This window comes from Orcinus orca, chromosome 13 (assembly GCF_937001465.1).
Source record: "Orcinus orca chromosome 13, mOrcOrc1.1, whole genome shotgun sequence".
Classification (NCBI taxonomy): domain Eukaryota; kingdom Metazoa; phylum Chordata; class Mammalia; order Artiodactyla; family Delphinidae; genus Orcinus; species Orcinus orca.
In genome coordinates, this window is record NC_064571.1 from 18367707 (window position 1) to 18384675 (window position 16969).

Consider the following 16969-nt stretch of genomic DNA (forward strand, 5'->3'; position numbering starts at 1 on the left):
TTTATAGGTTTAATTCTTTTGAATTTATTGAGGACTTTTTTTATGATTGACACAATTGTTTATGTCTTTTATACCTTACTGATTTTCTATCTACTTGTATCAGTGCTCAAATATCAATGCTCAAATAAAACTATAGATTTGTATATTTCTTTATTACATTTTTCATTCAATTAAATTTTGTTTTATGTATTTATAAGTGCTATTATAAGGTGCATAAACATTAAGATTGTTATCATTTTGAGGAATCAATTCCATTACCAATGAGAAATATTTCTCCTCATTCTTGGTAATATTTTTTGCTATGAAATTATACTTGATATGTAAATAAGTACTCCATGTACTTATTTACATGTTATATCTTTCACTTGTATCTAATTATAATGCTATAGTTAGAGTAGATTTTTCTTTAGTATATTTCTGATATTTAATTGGAGTGTCTAAACCATATTGATTTAATGTCGCTATCAACATACTTGAGTTTAGATGTACTATACTGCTATTTATTTCTATTAATTTCATTTTCTCTCCTTTTCTTCTCTTTTGCCACCTCTTGTATTAGCTGTGTATATTTTAGTAATTCTATTTGACCTTCTTAGTTGATTTATTCACAACAACCCTTTTCTTTAACGTTGATTTGTAGTTTATGGTGTACATATATAACCAGTTTCTCCTCCTGCCATTTGCTATATTATTGTCATGTACTTTAATAAACTTTAAATTGCATCATTATTGTTTTTGCTTTAAACAATATCTTTAAAGAGATTTCAAAATTAATAAAACATGGCTTATTTACCCACCTAGTTAGCTTTTTTAGGGGGACTGGTGCTCATAATTCCTTTGATTAGATATAGATTTCCATATGACATTGTTTTCATTCTGCCTGAAAGAATTGTTTTAAAATTTCCATGGTACAGTTATGCTGGTAACAATTATTTTAGCTTTATTATATCTGGAAAAGTTTTTATTTTGCTTTTGAAAATATAACTATAAAATATATTTTTTCTAAGTTGACTTTTTGTTGTTGTTGTTAATACTTCAAAGATACTGCTTCAGTGTCTCCTGGCTCTTATTTTTTCTAGTTGAACTCTGTTACCATTCTAATATTTGTTCTGCTGCTTGTAAAATCTCTTTACTTCCCTCTAGCTGATTCTAAAATATTTTCTTTTTCTCTGGTTTTAAGGAATTCAATATCATGTGACTTTTCTGTAATTTTCTTCTTCAAGGATGAGCTTTGGATTCTTTGAACTTCTTGAATCTGTGTGTTTGTAGTGTTAATCAAATTTGGGAAAAGTTTTATTCATTATTACTTTAAATATTTTATCTGACCCACCTTCCTCTTCTCCACTTCAGTGACTCTTATTACACATATATTAGGCTTCTTGAGATTGTTCAAAATTTCACTGACACCCCCTTCATCTTTCTAATGTCTTATTTTCTCAATGTATTTTGTTTTGGTTAGTTTTACTGCTGTGTTTTCATGCTCACTCACCTTTTTTCTTGCAGTATCTAATCTGCCATTCATATGATCAAGTGAATTTTTCATGTCAGACACTGTGATTTTAATATATAGAAATTCAATCTGAGCCTCATTTAAAATTTATTCTATGTCTCACTTAATATGCTTATTTTTTTCCTCTACACCCCTGAAGATATGGAAGAGTTATAACTGCTTTAATGTCCTTATGTACTAATTATAAAATCTGTGGCATTCCTGTGCCATTTTATAAAGATTTATTTATCTCATTAGGGATCACATTTTCCTGCTTCTTTTCAGGCTTGGTAATATTTGATAAGGTGCCAGGTATTGTGAATTTATCTTTTTGAGTCTTATTTTCATATTCCTATAAGATTATTAAGCTTTGTTTTGTGATGCAGTTACTTAGAAACAACTTAATTTTGTTCCCAAGTTTTTGTTTTTTTTTAAAAAAACTTTATAGGCTACGTTAATCTAGGGCTAACTTTGTCCTACTACTGGGGGATTTCCCTTCCAATTATTATTCAACCCAGTGTCCAGTGGGCTAGTTCCTTTAGCTGGTGGGAACATGAAATCATTCCAGTGCTATGTGATCCCTGGGAATTGTTTTATCTGCTCCTTTAGGGTAGGTCTTTTCCAGACCTTAGGTAGTTTCCTCACATGAATGTGCTGATCAATGCTCAGGTTCAACATTAAGAGGAACATTGGCAAGTATCAAAAGCCCCAACTCTTTCTATATTGTTTCCTCTTCTTCTTTAATCTGCCCTATGAGCTCTGACTACTTTGATCTATTGGGATTTCCAGATCTGTCTTCTCAACTTAGGGAGACTGCCAGACTTCATTTTCACCTTCTTGCACTACACTCTAGAAGCTCTCTCCAGTCAGTAGTCAGACACAATCATATGGCCACCTCATTCATTTCCTCTTTTTCAGTGTTCACTATCACTTATTGCTTGATGTTCACTCTCTGAAATCCATTATTTCATATATTTTGATTTTTTTTGTTTTTATAATTGTTAGGGGCAGGAGAAAATTAAGTTCTGTTATCTCATGTTGGTCACAAGCAGCTGTTTTTAACTGCAGTTTTGATTTCTCCTGCAACATATTTTTTCATAGTTATGTCCATTAGCATATCTTTCTTTAGTAATGGGGAAGGCAATTTTTTCTTACTTCCTTTTAGTGTGGACAGAGTGATTTTAGAGCCAAAATATATAATAGTTGCCTCAGTTCTATTTTTTCCTTTTGCCCTGGGACAGGAAATCATTTCTTTATTCATTTGAGTAATATATCCATTACCCCAAATACCCAGATCCTCTGATTCAATAAGCCCTAATAACTTAGAACAACAGGAACCAGTGTTTACCTGTTTCATTCTGATTTCCTTCTTTATTTTAACACTTAGAGATTTCCTTATCTTTGTTTGAAGTTTATCAATTAAAAAAATGAAATTGTCTTTTTTTTATCCAGTATTATATGGGACTGTAGTTGTGAGGAGAAGGAGATTACAAATTAGAACTGACTGTTATATTTGAAAATGTTTCATAGGAGTCAAGATGGTGGAGGAGTAAGAGGACATGGAGTTCATCTCACAAACGTGTCCAGAATACATATATAAATGGAAAAATTCTCACAGAGCACCAGCTGAACACTAGCAGAGGAAATTAGACAACTTTTAGGACAAGAGAGATCCCCCGTGACCAGTTAAGATGAAAGAAAGAAGAAAGGAAAAGGAAGAGGAAAGGAAGCAGGACAGGACCTGTGCCCCTGCAGGTGGGGGAGCTGAAGTAGAGGAAAGGTTCCTGAATTCAGGGAAGCCTCACCAGTGGGGAGATCAGTTGAGACAGAAGGGGAGCTTTGGGGGCTATCAGAGGAGAATGCAGCAACAAGTCTGTGGCAGGCAGGACAGTGTGAGATCTACACAGATGGTCCATGCCACAGCCCTGCTTTTCCCAGCCTGAGATGTGTGTGCATTGCGAATGGGGGCTGGGTATTGGGATGCAGGGTTTGGAGAGCAGACCCAGGGAGAGGACTGCTGTTGGTTGCAGGGAGACAGTCTGAAGGGTCAGAAGTGAGGAAATCTAAAACTGGCAATGCTTGTGGACAAAATCCAGACCATCATAGAAGTGAAGCACCATAGTTGAGTGATACACGAGGGGTCAGGGAGCCATTGCAGCTTCTTTCCTCATGCACTGGCCCCTATCTCCTGGACACTAGGAAGGGCTGCCACTAAGGCCAGCTCTCTCGTGCCCATGGCTCCCAGCTATCCCACATGCCCCATCCTGACTGGGGCTCCCGTGACTCCACTGTCACCATCTCTGTCCACTCCTCACCAGGGTGGAATAATGTGTTTCAGGGCAGCCTCGGGAGCAGATCCTTGTGGGTGACCCACATGCAGACATGGGGCTGAAACCATAGCTGAGTCCAAGGGGCCATGCAACTAAGGAAGAAAAGCTGCAATCTCTCCTCTCAGCTGCGCAAACCATGAATTGACACCCCCATGACAAGGTTTGTAAACTCAGTGCCTACAGAACATCTGAATGGACAGCAAGTTCTCCTGCAGGCAAGATGGGCCTCACGTTAGTAGCTGTAGAATTTCTCGGCACATACACATGGGGGTTGGGCCAGGCCAGAGTCTGGGCTGCCCCCATAGGGTCTATGGCCATCCACATCCATTATTACTACAACTCTGGGATCTGATATAACTGGTTCTATGCTAGAGGCCTGGTGAAAACAATGCCTGAGAGACACCAGGGCCAATTGCCAGCATACCCCCAGTTAAGGTGGGGCCAAGAGCAGTGTCAACAACAGAGTAATCTGAGAGCTAGCACAATGGGTGAAACTTGACACAACCAAGCACATGCACAGGTGAACAACTCCAGAGGACGAATACTCAGTGGCCTCCCCCGCAGTGAGAGTTCTCCAATCCCATCTGCCTCACACCACAGAGTAGAAACATAGCTAAGAAATAGATCTGTAGGTCACTACTCCAACAACTAGGGAGCAGACCCCACCTCTGGACAGCAGTGACAACTACAGAGCAAAGGGGAGACACTGCTCAATATCTAGTGCAGTCTCTGGTCACCACAATATCAGTTACACCTCCTATAAAGGAGATAATGGCCAGCATATACAGAGGAAAGTGGTGGCAGACATCTAAATTAAAAAAAACTCTTGCACCAAAAAATATTAAACCCACACAGGTACACAGGGACATTTCCATACAAAATGGCCCTCCAAGACAGCCTGAGGGTCTGGCATTGGGCAAAAGAACCCCCAGAGCATTTAGACTTGAAGTCCAATAGTGCTTGAGTGCAGAAGATCCACAGGGCTGGTGGAAACAGAGACTCCACTCTTGGAAGGTGAATACAAGTTCTCACGCACACTGGGACCAAGAACTAAGCAGTACCTCCATAGGAACCTGGGATACACCTGCCTAGGGGTCTTGGAGGGTCTCTTGGGGAGGCAAGGTCGACTATAGCTCTCTGTGAGGACAAGGACATGGGTAATGGAAGCCCCAGGGAATATTGATCAGAGTGAGCTCTCCTGGAGTTCCAAATTTTGGCTTTAAGACTGGCCCAACCCATCACACTGCAGGGTCCAGTGCTGGAAAGCATCAGGTCAAGCAACCACAAAGATAGGAACACAGCCCCACCCAACAGAAGACAGGCTGCCTAATGTTGTACTGAGCTCACATCAAACTCTAAATACACCCTTTGACATGTCCCTACCTGTCAGAGGGACAAGATGCAGCTCCACCCACCAGAGGGCAGGCACCAGTCCCTCCCAACAGAAAGCCTGCACAAACACTTAGACCAACCTCACCACCAGGGGGAAGACAAAAGAAACTAGAGTAACTATGATCCTGCAGCCTGTGAACAGGGACCACAAACACAGAAAGTTAGACAGAATGAGATGACAGAGAAATATGTTGCAAACAAAGACCAAGATAAAAACCCGTAAGATCAACTAAATGAAAAAGAGATAGGCAATCTACATAAAAAAGAATTCAGAGTAATGGTAATAAAGATGATCCAAGATCTCAGAAAAAGAGTAGTGGCACAGATCAAGAAGATAAAATAAATGTTTAACAAGGAGCTAGAAGATTTAAAGAACAAACAGATGAATAATACAATAACTGAAATGAAAAATACACTAGAAGGAAACAATAGCAGAATAACTGTGTCAGAAGAACAAATAAGTGAACTGGAAGACACAGGGGTGGAAATCACTGCCACAGAAAAGAATAAAGAAAAAAGAAAGAAAAGAAATAAGAACAGTCCTAGAGAAATCTGGTACAACATTAAATACACCAACATTTGCATTATAGGGGTCCCAGAAGGAGAAGAGAAAGAGAAAGGGACTGAGAAAATATTTGAAGATATTATAGTTGAAAACTTGCCTAACATGAGAAAGGAAACACTCACTCAAGTCCAGGAAATGCAGAGAAACCCATAAAGGATGAACCCAAGGAGGAACACACTGAGACATATATTAATCAAGCTGACAAAAATTAAAGACAAACTAACATTATTTAAAGCAACAAGGAGAAAGCAATAAATAACATACAAGGGAATCCCCATTAAGTTATCAGCTGATTTTTTAGCAGAAACTCATGCCAGAAGGGAGTGGCATGATATATTTAAAGTGATGAAAGGGAAAAACCTACAAGCAAGAATATTCTACTCAACAAGGCACTCAGTCAGATTTGACACAGAAATCTAAAGCTTTACAGACAAGGGAAAAGTTAAAGAATTCAGCAACACCAAACCACCTTTACAACAAATGCTAAAGAAACTTCTATAGGCAGGAAAAAGACCTGCAACTTAAAACAACCTTGTACATACATAGACTGTTATATCAAATACTCTTGGGAGCAGCAAACTTAAAAACTACAACAGATGGGCTTCCTTGGTGGCGCAGTGGTTGAGGGTCTGCCTGCTGATGCAGGGGACGTGGGTTCATGCCCCGTTCCGGGAAGATCCCGCATGCTACGGAGTGACTGGGCCCGTGAACCATGGCCGCTGAGCCTGAGCATCTGGAGTCTGTGCTCTGCCATGGGAGAGGCCACGACAGTGAGAGGCCTGCATACAGCAAAAAAACAAACAAACAAAAACAAAAAAAAAAACTACAACAGATACACACATAAAAAAGAAAAAGCAACCCAAACACAGCATTAAAGATTGTCATCAAACCACAAGAGAACAAAAGAGGAAGGGAAAAAAAAAAAGCTACAAAAACAAACCCGAAACAATTAAGAAAATGGCAATAAGAACATACGTATCAATAAGTGCCTTAAATGTAAATGGATTAAATGCTCCAACCAAAAGACATAGACAGGCTGAATGCATACAAAGACAAGACCCATATATATGCTGTCTACAAGAGACACACTTCAAATCTAGGGATACCTACAGACTGAAAGTGAAGGTATGGAAAAAGTTATTCCATGCAAAATAAATCAAAAGAAAGCTGGAGTAGCGATTCTAATATCAGACAAAATAGACTTTAAAACAAAGGCTGTTTAAAAAGACAATGAAGGACACTACATAAAGATTAAGGGATCAATCCAAGGAGAAGATATAACAATTGTAAATATTTATGCAGCCAACATAGGGACACCTCAATATATAAGGCAAAGGCCAAAAGCTATAAAAGGAGAAATCAACAGTAACACAATAACAGTGGGGGAGTTTAACACCCCAATTACACCAATGGACAGATCATCCAGACAGAAAATTAATAAGGAAACACAAGCATTCAATGACACATTACACCAAATAGACTTAACTGATATATATAGGACATTCCATCCGAAAACAGCAGAATACACTTTCTTCTCAAGTGCACATGGAACATTCTTCAGGATAGAACGCATCTTGGGACACAAATCAAGCCTTTGTAAATTTATGGAAATTGAATGCATATCAAGCATCTTTTCTGACCACAACACTATGAGATTAGAAATCAATTACAGGAAGAAAAATGTAAAAAACACCAAAAAATGGAGGCTAAACAATATGTTACTAAACAACCAATGGATCACTGAAAAAATGAAAAAGGAAATCAAAAAATACCTAAAGACAAATGATAATGAAAACATTACAATCCAAAACTTATGGGATGCAGCAAAAGCAGTTCTAAGAGGGAAGTTTATAGCAATACAATGTTACCTCAGGAAATAAGAAAAATTTCAAATAAACAACCTAACCTTACACCTAAAGCAACAAGGGAAAGAAGAACAAACAAAACCTAAGGTTAGAGAAAGGAAAGAAATCATAAAGAACAGAGCAGAAATAAATGAGATAGAGATGAAGAAAACAATAGGGAAGATCAAGGAAAATAAAATTTGGTTCATTGAGAAGATAAACAAAAATGATAAACCTTTAGTAAGACTCATCAAGAAAAAAAGAGAGAGGACTCAAATCAATAAAATTAAAAATGAAAAAGGAGAAGTTACAACTGACATCACAGAAATACAAAGGATCATAAGAGACTACTACAAACAACTACATGTCAATAAAATGGAAAACCTAGAAAAAATGGACAAACACTTAGAAAGGCACAACCTTCTAAGACTGAACCAGAAAGAAATAGAAAATATGAACAGACCAATCACAAGTACTGAAATTGAAACTGCAATTAAAAATCTTCCAACCAGCAAAAGTCCAGGACCAGATGGCTTCACAGAAGAATTCTATCAAACACTTAGAAAAGAATTAACACCTACACTTCTGAAACTTTTCCAAAAATTTACAGAGAAAGGAATGCTTGCAAGCTCATTCTATGAGGCCACCATCACTCTGATACCAAAACCACAGAAAGGTATCTCACACACACAGAAAAATTACAGGCCAATATCACTGATGAACAGAGACACAAAAATCCTCAACAAAACATTAGCAACCTGAATCCAACAACACATTAAAAGGATCATACACCATGATCAAATGAGATTTATCCCAGGGATGCAGGGGTTCTTCAACATATGTAAATCAATCAATGTGATATATCACTTTAACAAACTGAAGAATAAAAAACGTATGACCATCTCAATAGATTAATAAAAAGCTTTTGCTGAAATTCAATACCCATTTATGATAAAAAACAAACAAAAAAACAAACAAACAAAAAAAACAACTCTCCAGAGAGTGGGCATAGAGGGAAACTACCTCAACATAATAATGCCATATATGACAAACCTATAGCAAACATCATTTTCAATGGTAAAAAACTGAAAGCATTTCCTCTAACATCAAGAAAAAGACAAAGATGTCCACTCTCTCCACTTTTATTCAACATAGTTTTGGAAGTTCTAGCCATGGCAATCAGAGAAGAGAAAGAAATAAAAGGAATCCAAATAGGAAAAGAAGTAAACTGCCACTGTTTGCAGATGACATGATACTATACATAAAAAAATCCTAAAGACACAACCAGAAAACTACTAGAGCTCATCAATGAATTTGGTAAAGTTGCAGTGTACAAAGCTATTACACAGAGATCTCTTGCATTCCTATACACTAACAACAAAAGATCAGAAAGAGAAATTAAGGAAATAATCCCATTTACTGTCACATCAAAAATAATAAAATACCAAGAAAGATGATACAAACAGATGGAGAGATATACCATGTTCTAGGGTCAAAAGAATCAATATTGTTAAAATGACTGTACTACCCAAAGTAATCTACAAATTCAATTCAATCCCTTCCAAATTGCCAATAACATTTTTCACAGAATTAGAACAAAAAGTGTTACAATTTCTATGGAAACACAAAAGACTCTCAATGTTGAAAAAGAAAAGTGGAGCTGGATGAATCAGGCTCCCTGATTTCAGAATATACTACAAAGCTACAGTAATCAAAACAATATGGTACCAGCACAAAAATAGAAATATAGATCAATGGAACAGGATAGAAAGCCCAGATATAAAACCATACACCTATGGCCACCTAATCTATGACAAAGGAGGCAAAAATACACAATGGAGAAATGGTAGGCTCTTCAGTAAGTTGTTCTGGGAAACCTGGGCAGCTACATGTAAAAGAATAAAGTTAGAACATTGTCTAACACCGTATGCAAATATAAGCTGAAAATGGATTGAACACCTAAATGTAAGACCAGATACTGTAAACCTCTTAGAGGAAAACATAGGCAGAACACTCTCTGACATAAATTACAGCAAGATCTTTTTTGATCCACATCCAAGAGTAATAAAAATAAACCAAAAATAAAAAACTGGAACCTAATTAAACTTAAAAGCTTTTGCACAGCAAAGGAAACCATCAACAAAATGAAAAGACAGCTCACAGAACGAGAGATAATATTTTCACAAAAAGCGATTGACAAGAATTAATCTCCAAAATATATAATCAGCTCATGCAATTCAATATCAAATAAACAAACAACCCAATCAAAAAATGGGCAGAAGACTTAAATAGACATTTCTCCAAAGAAGACATACAGATGGCCAAGAGGCACATGATAAGATGCTCAACGTCATTAATTATCAGAGAAATGAAAATCAAAACTACAGTGAGGTGTCATCTCACACTCCTCAGAATGACCATCATCAAAAAATCTACAAACAATAAATGCTGGAGAGGGTGTGGAGAAAAGGGAACCCTCCTACACTGTTGGTGGGAAAGTAAATTGGTACAGCCACTATGGAGAACAGTAGGCAAGTTCCTTAAAAATCTAAAAGTAAGGCTTCCCTCGTGGCACAGTGGTTTAGAGTCCACCTGCCAATGCAGGGGACATGGGTTCATGCCCCGGTCCAGGAAGATCCCACATGCCGCAGAGCAGCTGGACCCATAAGCCATGGCCGCTGAGCCTGCGAGTCCAGAGCCTGTGCTCTGCAAAAGGAGAGGCCGCAACAGTGAGAGGCCCGCGTACCGCAAGAAAAAAAAAAAATCTAAAAGTAGAGTTACCACATGATCCAGCAATCTGATTCCTGGACATATAACTGGAGAGAACCATAATTCGAAAAGATACATGTACCCTAATGTTCATTGCAGCACTATTTACAAGAGCCAGAATATGGAAGCAACCTAAGTGTCCATCAATGGAGGAATGGATAAAGAAGATGTGGTACATATATACAAGGGAACATTACTCAGCCATAAAAAACGAAATAATGACATTTGCAGCAACATATGTGGACCTAAGTATTGTTATACTGAGTGAAGTAAGTCAGAGAAAGACAAATATCATAAGATATCACTTATATGTGGAATCTAAAAAATATGGTACAAATGAACCTATTTGCAAAACAGAAATGGAGTCACAGATGTAGAAAATAAACTTAAAGTTACCAAGGGGGAAAGAGGGGTTAGTAAGTTGGGAATACAACATTGTAAATCAACTATACTCCAATAAAAATTAATTTAAAAATAATAAATGAAAATGTTTCATGTCAGTGTATTTTATTGATTACTTTTTATATATGTTTGTTTACATAGCATTTTATTTGAAGATAATATACACAGATTGAGGGAACTTTCTAAGAATTGTGAACTTTAGGCTACATAAAAAATATAAGACAACTCATTATTTAGAAATTTGCCAATATGCCTGATAATTTTCCATATACGTATTTTAAATGCACAAAGAAAGAGCTGAGAGTAGTTTCACAAGTTATGTTAAGGAATATGTTTTTGTTGAAGAACATGAAGTAGAAGAAAGGAAGTAGACACTAATCCAGACACTGTGAAATCAACAAAGGATACATGTGGGAATAGGAATGGTAATAAATGTGTGACTAACAAAACTAAAGTTGTACTAGAGTAATCGTATTAGGTAAAAGCAGTAGATGAAGCTTGACATGATTTGCTCCATTTTATGTAGATGTGGGCTAAAAAGCAGAAAACCAAAGACCATGAAATCAGATTATTCAGGTTCCGACTCCTTAAGATTCTGAAACTAGCTTAATTAGTACATTTTAAATCAATAGTAATGCTTTTATCCCAAATGGGAAACAAAGCTTAATGATCTTATTATCTGCTTCTTTTTAGCAACTTGGGTTTCAAATACTTCAAAATGTCTCTGAATCTAAGACAGTTATTTTTTTTAACAAAATGTCTGAATAATTTTAAAATAATTGGGCAAAGATAAATCTTCCAGAAAACATATAATTTGACGAAATAATTTATTAAAAAGCAAAGAATAGAAAGAAAATTAATTGGAGCTTAACAAGAGCAAATAAAACCTGTAATTGTGACACATTTCACATTCCACCTTTAGGTAAACACTGGCTTGATGTTTGATTTACTGTACAAGAACTTCAGCACAATTATTTGCACTCCTTCATAAATAGACTTGGAATTCTTATACAGTTAATGTTTTACGGGCGTAAGTACAAATGCACACAAATATAAACATGCAAGACATAAAAATAAATAAATGTGTTTGTAAAAAAGACTACATTCTTCTGTTTATACTTTTGCCAACCTAATATTTCTCATATTTATTTCCTCAACATGGTGTGTTGTTAAAAAAAGGTAAGCTCTTTAACTCAAAACAAACACAAGTGTGATTGATTCAAGCCTCCAGTAATTTATTCCTATCAATGATACCCTACTATTCCTCTAATAAAAGAGGAATATTTTTTAAAAAAAGAGGAATATTTAAACTTCACCTTTTATATATTCTGATCATATTTTACCCATCTAGCAAAATCTCCCCCAATGCTCAAACTAAGTCTTTCTCTTTTAAGCCAATCTATACATATACCCTGAAGTTATTTTTTTTTTCTTGTTGGTTATTTATTTTAAATATAGCAGTGTGTACATATCAAGAAGCTATTTTTTTCTCATTGCTTGTCTCCCACTCTGCTCAACATGAAAATAACATCTATCCTTAAAAGTCCAGTTTAAATTATACCTCTTTCCTGGAAGACTCAAATCCTCCACATATTTCCCTCTTTGCTCAACTCCTAGTACAATGTTATAACACAGTGAATCATTTAATTATTCTTCATTTTTGTTTATTTTTCTCATGCTTTAAAAATGTTTAAATCCTCAAATAATCTGTAATTTTACTGGAACCAATCATCAAGCTTATTATTCTGCCCTACTTTCCAAAGTGCATAATGCAGGAATAAATAAAATGTAAGTATCCCAAATCTACTAACTATGTGATTGATTTTTGTCTGCAATATCATGCACAGTGTCAGCCCAGGAACATGACATTCTTGGACAGGTCCTTCCTAGATAATTACATCTCCATTTTTTCTCTTGAGTTTTCTGAGGGGACCCATGAGTCACATGCCTAATATCTTCAAAGAGTCCTCTGTGTGACCAAATATTCTAAGCTTTTGATCCATCCAAGGCACTGGCAAAATTTGTACTTGGTCTGTGGTTTCCTCTCCAGAGTATGCTTTCCTGCCAGTGTTATCTCTTAATTTCAACATCTTTTGCAGTATTGGCAGGCTGATAATTTTCCATATCACCAAGTCTTTATTCTTATTGCTTAATAGTTATTCCCTCAATTTATCCCATTTTACTATAAGTAAGACACAGAAAGCAGGCTATGCCTTCAACTCTTAGCTTGAGTATATCTTTAGCTAAATATCCAGCTGTGTTTTCCATATAGCTGTAGGACACAATTTCACTAAGTTTCTGCCTTAAAATAACAAGTATCTCTTTTCCTCCATTTTTCAGTAACGTATTCTTCACTTCCTTCTGAATCCTCACAAACAATGCATTTAAGATCTATATTTCTACGAAATCTCTTTGTGATGACTTAAGTATTCTCTAGGACAATATAGATTTTCTCTACTTTGTTCCTCACTCTTTGGAATTGTCACTAGCAGAGTCATTAACATTCATATTTCTGCTAACACTCTGTATAAGGCAAACAAAGTAGTTTCAAGCATGCTCCTCAAAATTCTCTCAGCCTTTACCCATTACTGTATTCCAATGCCATTTTCACATTTTTAGATATGTGCTACAGCCACATTCCTCTTCGAGGTATGAAAATCCATATTAATTTCTTATTGTGGTTGTAACAAATTGCCACAAAATTAGTGGCTTATAACAAAACAGATTTATTATACACAGTTATGGAAATCAGAAGTCCAAAAAGGGTTGGGAAGGCTGCCTTCCTTCTGGAAGCTCTAGGAGAGAATTCATTTCCTCACCTTCCTCACCTTCTAGAGACTGTGAAAATTCTTTGGCTCATGGTCCATTTTACTTTACTTTCTGCTTCTAGCTTCATATTGTTTCCTCTGACTCTGGCCCTGCTGCTTCCTTATTATACCTTATTGTAAGGACCTTCATGATTACATTAAACCACCCAGGAAATCCAGGGTAATAAAGATCCTCAACTTAATTACACAAGCAAAGTCACTTTTGCCATGTAAAGTAACATATTTACAGGTTCCAGGGATGGGAACATGTATATCAGTGGAGAGCTGTTATTCAGCCTACCACAAAATTCTAGAAAATATTTATTATTTATAGAATAGTTTAAATAATTAAAATGAATTAAAATATTTGAAGCACTTAAAAACTTCCTGACCTGTCATACGTGCTCAATAAATACAACATGTTTGTATAAGCAAGCTGTTTGTAGAAAAAAAACCTGAAAAAACAATAAATACATTACAGGTTGTATTGTACATATACTTATATATCCACAGTATTGACTGGCATGTTGGGACATGAACAAGCTGACATTTTGCCTGTGGGATGATTCAGATTTTCTGGGGGGAGTAGTGATATAGCTAAATATAATGCCTCTGACTATCTATTATTTTTTTCATGTAGCCATTTAATATTTAGGTGTTATCTTTAGAAAATGATGACTTTTCACTGAAAACCTAATTAATGCTGTGTTTAGGTAAATTCAAAAAAATGGAAACGCACCTCAATTTCCAACTATAATGGATTGCTAAATGAATTGTGATAGTTTCATATGGGTAATTGCTTTGTACTCATTAGATATAGCCTTGAAAATATTTAATGATATAAGGAAATGCTCATGATATATAGATAGGTAAAAAAGCTAATCATCAAAGAAAATATGAAAAATGATCTTGAGACTATAGGATCTCACATATTTTTCTTTGCATTTTTCCTAAATTTTCTAGAATATGTATCTAGTATTTGCTAATAAAAAGGAGTCACTAAAAATCCATGAGCCATCCAGAAACATTTTTCTAATTGTTAATCAAGTATAAATAGAAAAGTAAATAAACATGAGTTCAGAATATATTCCAAAAATAAACGAGAAAGATATGAGAGGTACAGTAATGAATAATAGCATGGATTTGGGATAAAAAAACACAGATTAAATCTCAGCTCTGATAATGTCTGGAACTCGGTGAATTATTATATCTCTCTTAATCATATTTTCCTGATCTTTAAAGTTTACAGAGTAGCATTAAGTGCCTCAGATATTTCTGTAAGTATTATGTAAAATAATTTGTGTAATTTAGCAGTGTTCATCACAATAAGTTCTAAAGAAGATTTTATTACCATTATCATTACCAAATGAAACTTTGAGTTTCCTAATTCTAATTTTAGAAATAAATTTAATCTTTATACAATATGGGATTCACTCAACACATAAGGCCCTCTGAGATAAATGAAATAGGTAAATTTGCTTCTTGCTGCCTCCCATACATCCTACCCTATCTCTTCCTTTTGAATTCTGGATTACCCCTTCCCTGCTCGACTTTTTTTCTTTTTTTCCTATATGCATGGGAAATATTGCCTTTTAACATACCAGAAACAGTTATTTCATATGTTTAATGTTTATTATCTGTCATAAGATTCTCTAGGGCAGGGTCTTTAGTTTGTTTTGTTCATTACTATACCCTAGCTTCTAGAACAGTGCCTGGCACATGGTAGGCACTCAGTAAATATTTGCTGAGTGAATGACTAAATGAATTGGTTTAATATTGGTTTACCCTGCAAAATTCATATATCTTAAGTTTCTATACAGCAATGATCCTCCAAATTCAGACCTTACCAAGGACTGCTTCATGTATTGGATATGTTACTTAAGGATCGGATTTATATAGAGTAAAAGTCATATATTTTGTGTCATATTTTTTCAGACCTTAGTTATCTGTAATAATTCCAAAGTCCTTAGGAATACCTTTATGCACTTGTAATTTTAAATGGAGGAACAATTGTTGGCTGCCAGATTTTTCTTTCTCAGGATTGAGGTTGAGATTACCTAGACAGAGATACGTTTGGTGCATTCACTGGCTAGATTCAGCAGAGTATGAGTGGTGTGAGATACATTCTATGTGATTAAATGTAGAAGTTGTAGGGGATTGGGTGGGCTAATATTTTAAATATTCCCCAAAATTATGAAATATTAATTCTTGTATTTCTTTTGCTTTTATTATACATATAGCACAGATGTATCCCACTCTCACCCTTCATCCTCTTCAATCAAGAAAATATTATTTTCTTGGAGTTTTGGATGAAATGTATTGAGATTCCAGCTGGTACTAAAAGAATCTTTCATTTTGTTGATTGAAGATATTTTTATAATTATTAACATCCTAATTATCACTTCTTGTATTTTTTTCTTCATTTGTAAATGTGATTTATTTTGTTGGAAGAATATTTCAAATTTAAAAAGCACTAAAAGGAATGAAGAGCCGTAAGGACAACTGAGGTTTTATGTTGAAAGCATTACTCTGAACACCTGTGAACTGTTGAATTTAATTGGGCTACAGCTGTAACAGGCTGTGGAGAGGAAGGAGCAGGCTGACATTTCTAAGCAAGCATACATTAAAATCACCCTGACTTTCCTCTAACAAGCTGGAGGGAAGAATGGTCATGAATGACTCAGGCTAGATTAGGAGATTCTTACTCTCTTCTCTATCCTTTTATCTACATCTGTTTTTAAGATAGGTTCAGGGGAAAGTGTAAATGACTGGCCATGTTTAATAGGTTAACTCTCCCAGTGGTATTGCCATTTATTATAGACACTGCCCTAAACTGAATTAATAAGAAAGAAACTGTGGAATTCCAGTAAGCAGGGTATAGGAGTCAGGAAGGCATGATAGGTAGTTATAGAACCTACTCAGTACAGATGCCTGGCACATGTGAAATTCTCACTAATTACAAAGTAGTGTTTTGCATGACAATCTACTATTTTTAGGAGAGGTGGATTTTTCCAGTAATATGAAACATTAATTCCATGTCATAATTGGCTGAGGAAAAAGAATGAGCATAAATATCAAGAGCAATAGACAATAGGACCAAATTTACACAAAATGAAAATTCCAGAAAACATCCAAGTTTATGCATTGTGGTCATGAAAATATTTTTTGTGGGGGGTGTGGAAATAGTGAAAGAAGAGGAGTAATTACTTGAGAATCCTATTCAATGGGTTACCAGCCTGGTAAAAAAATGGCAGGATTTCATTCTTTTTATGGCTGACTAGTATTCCATTATATATGTGTGTGTATATACATATACACACACATATATAATATGTGTATATACATACACACATATATATACACACACACCA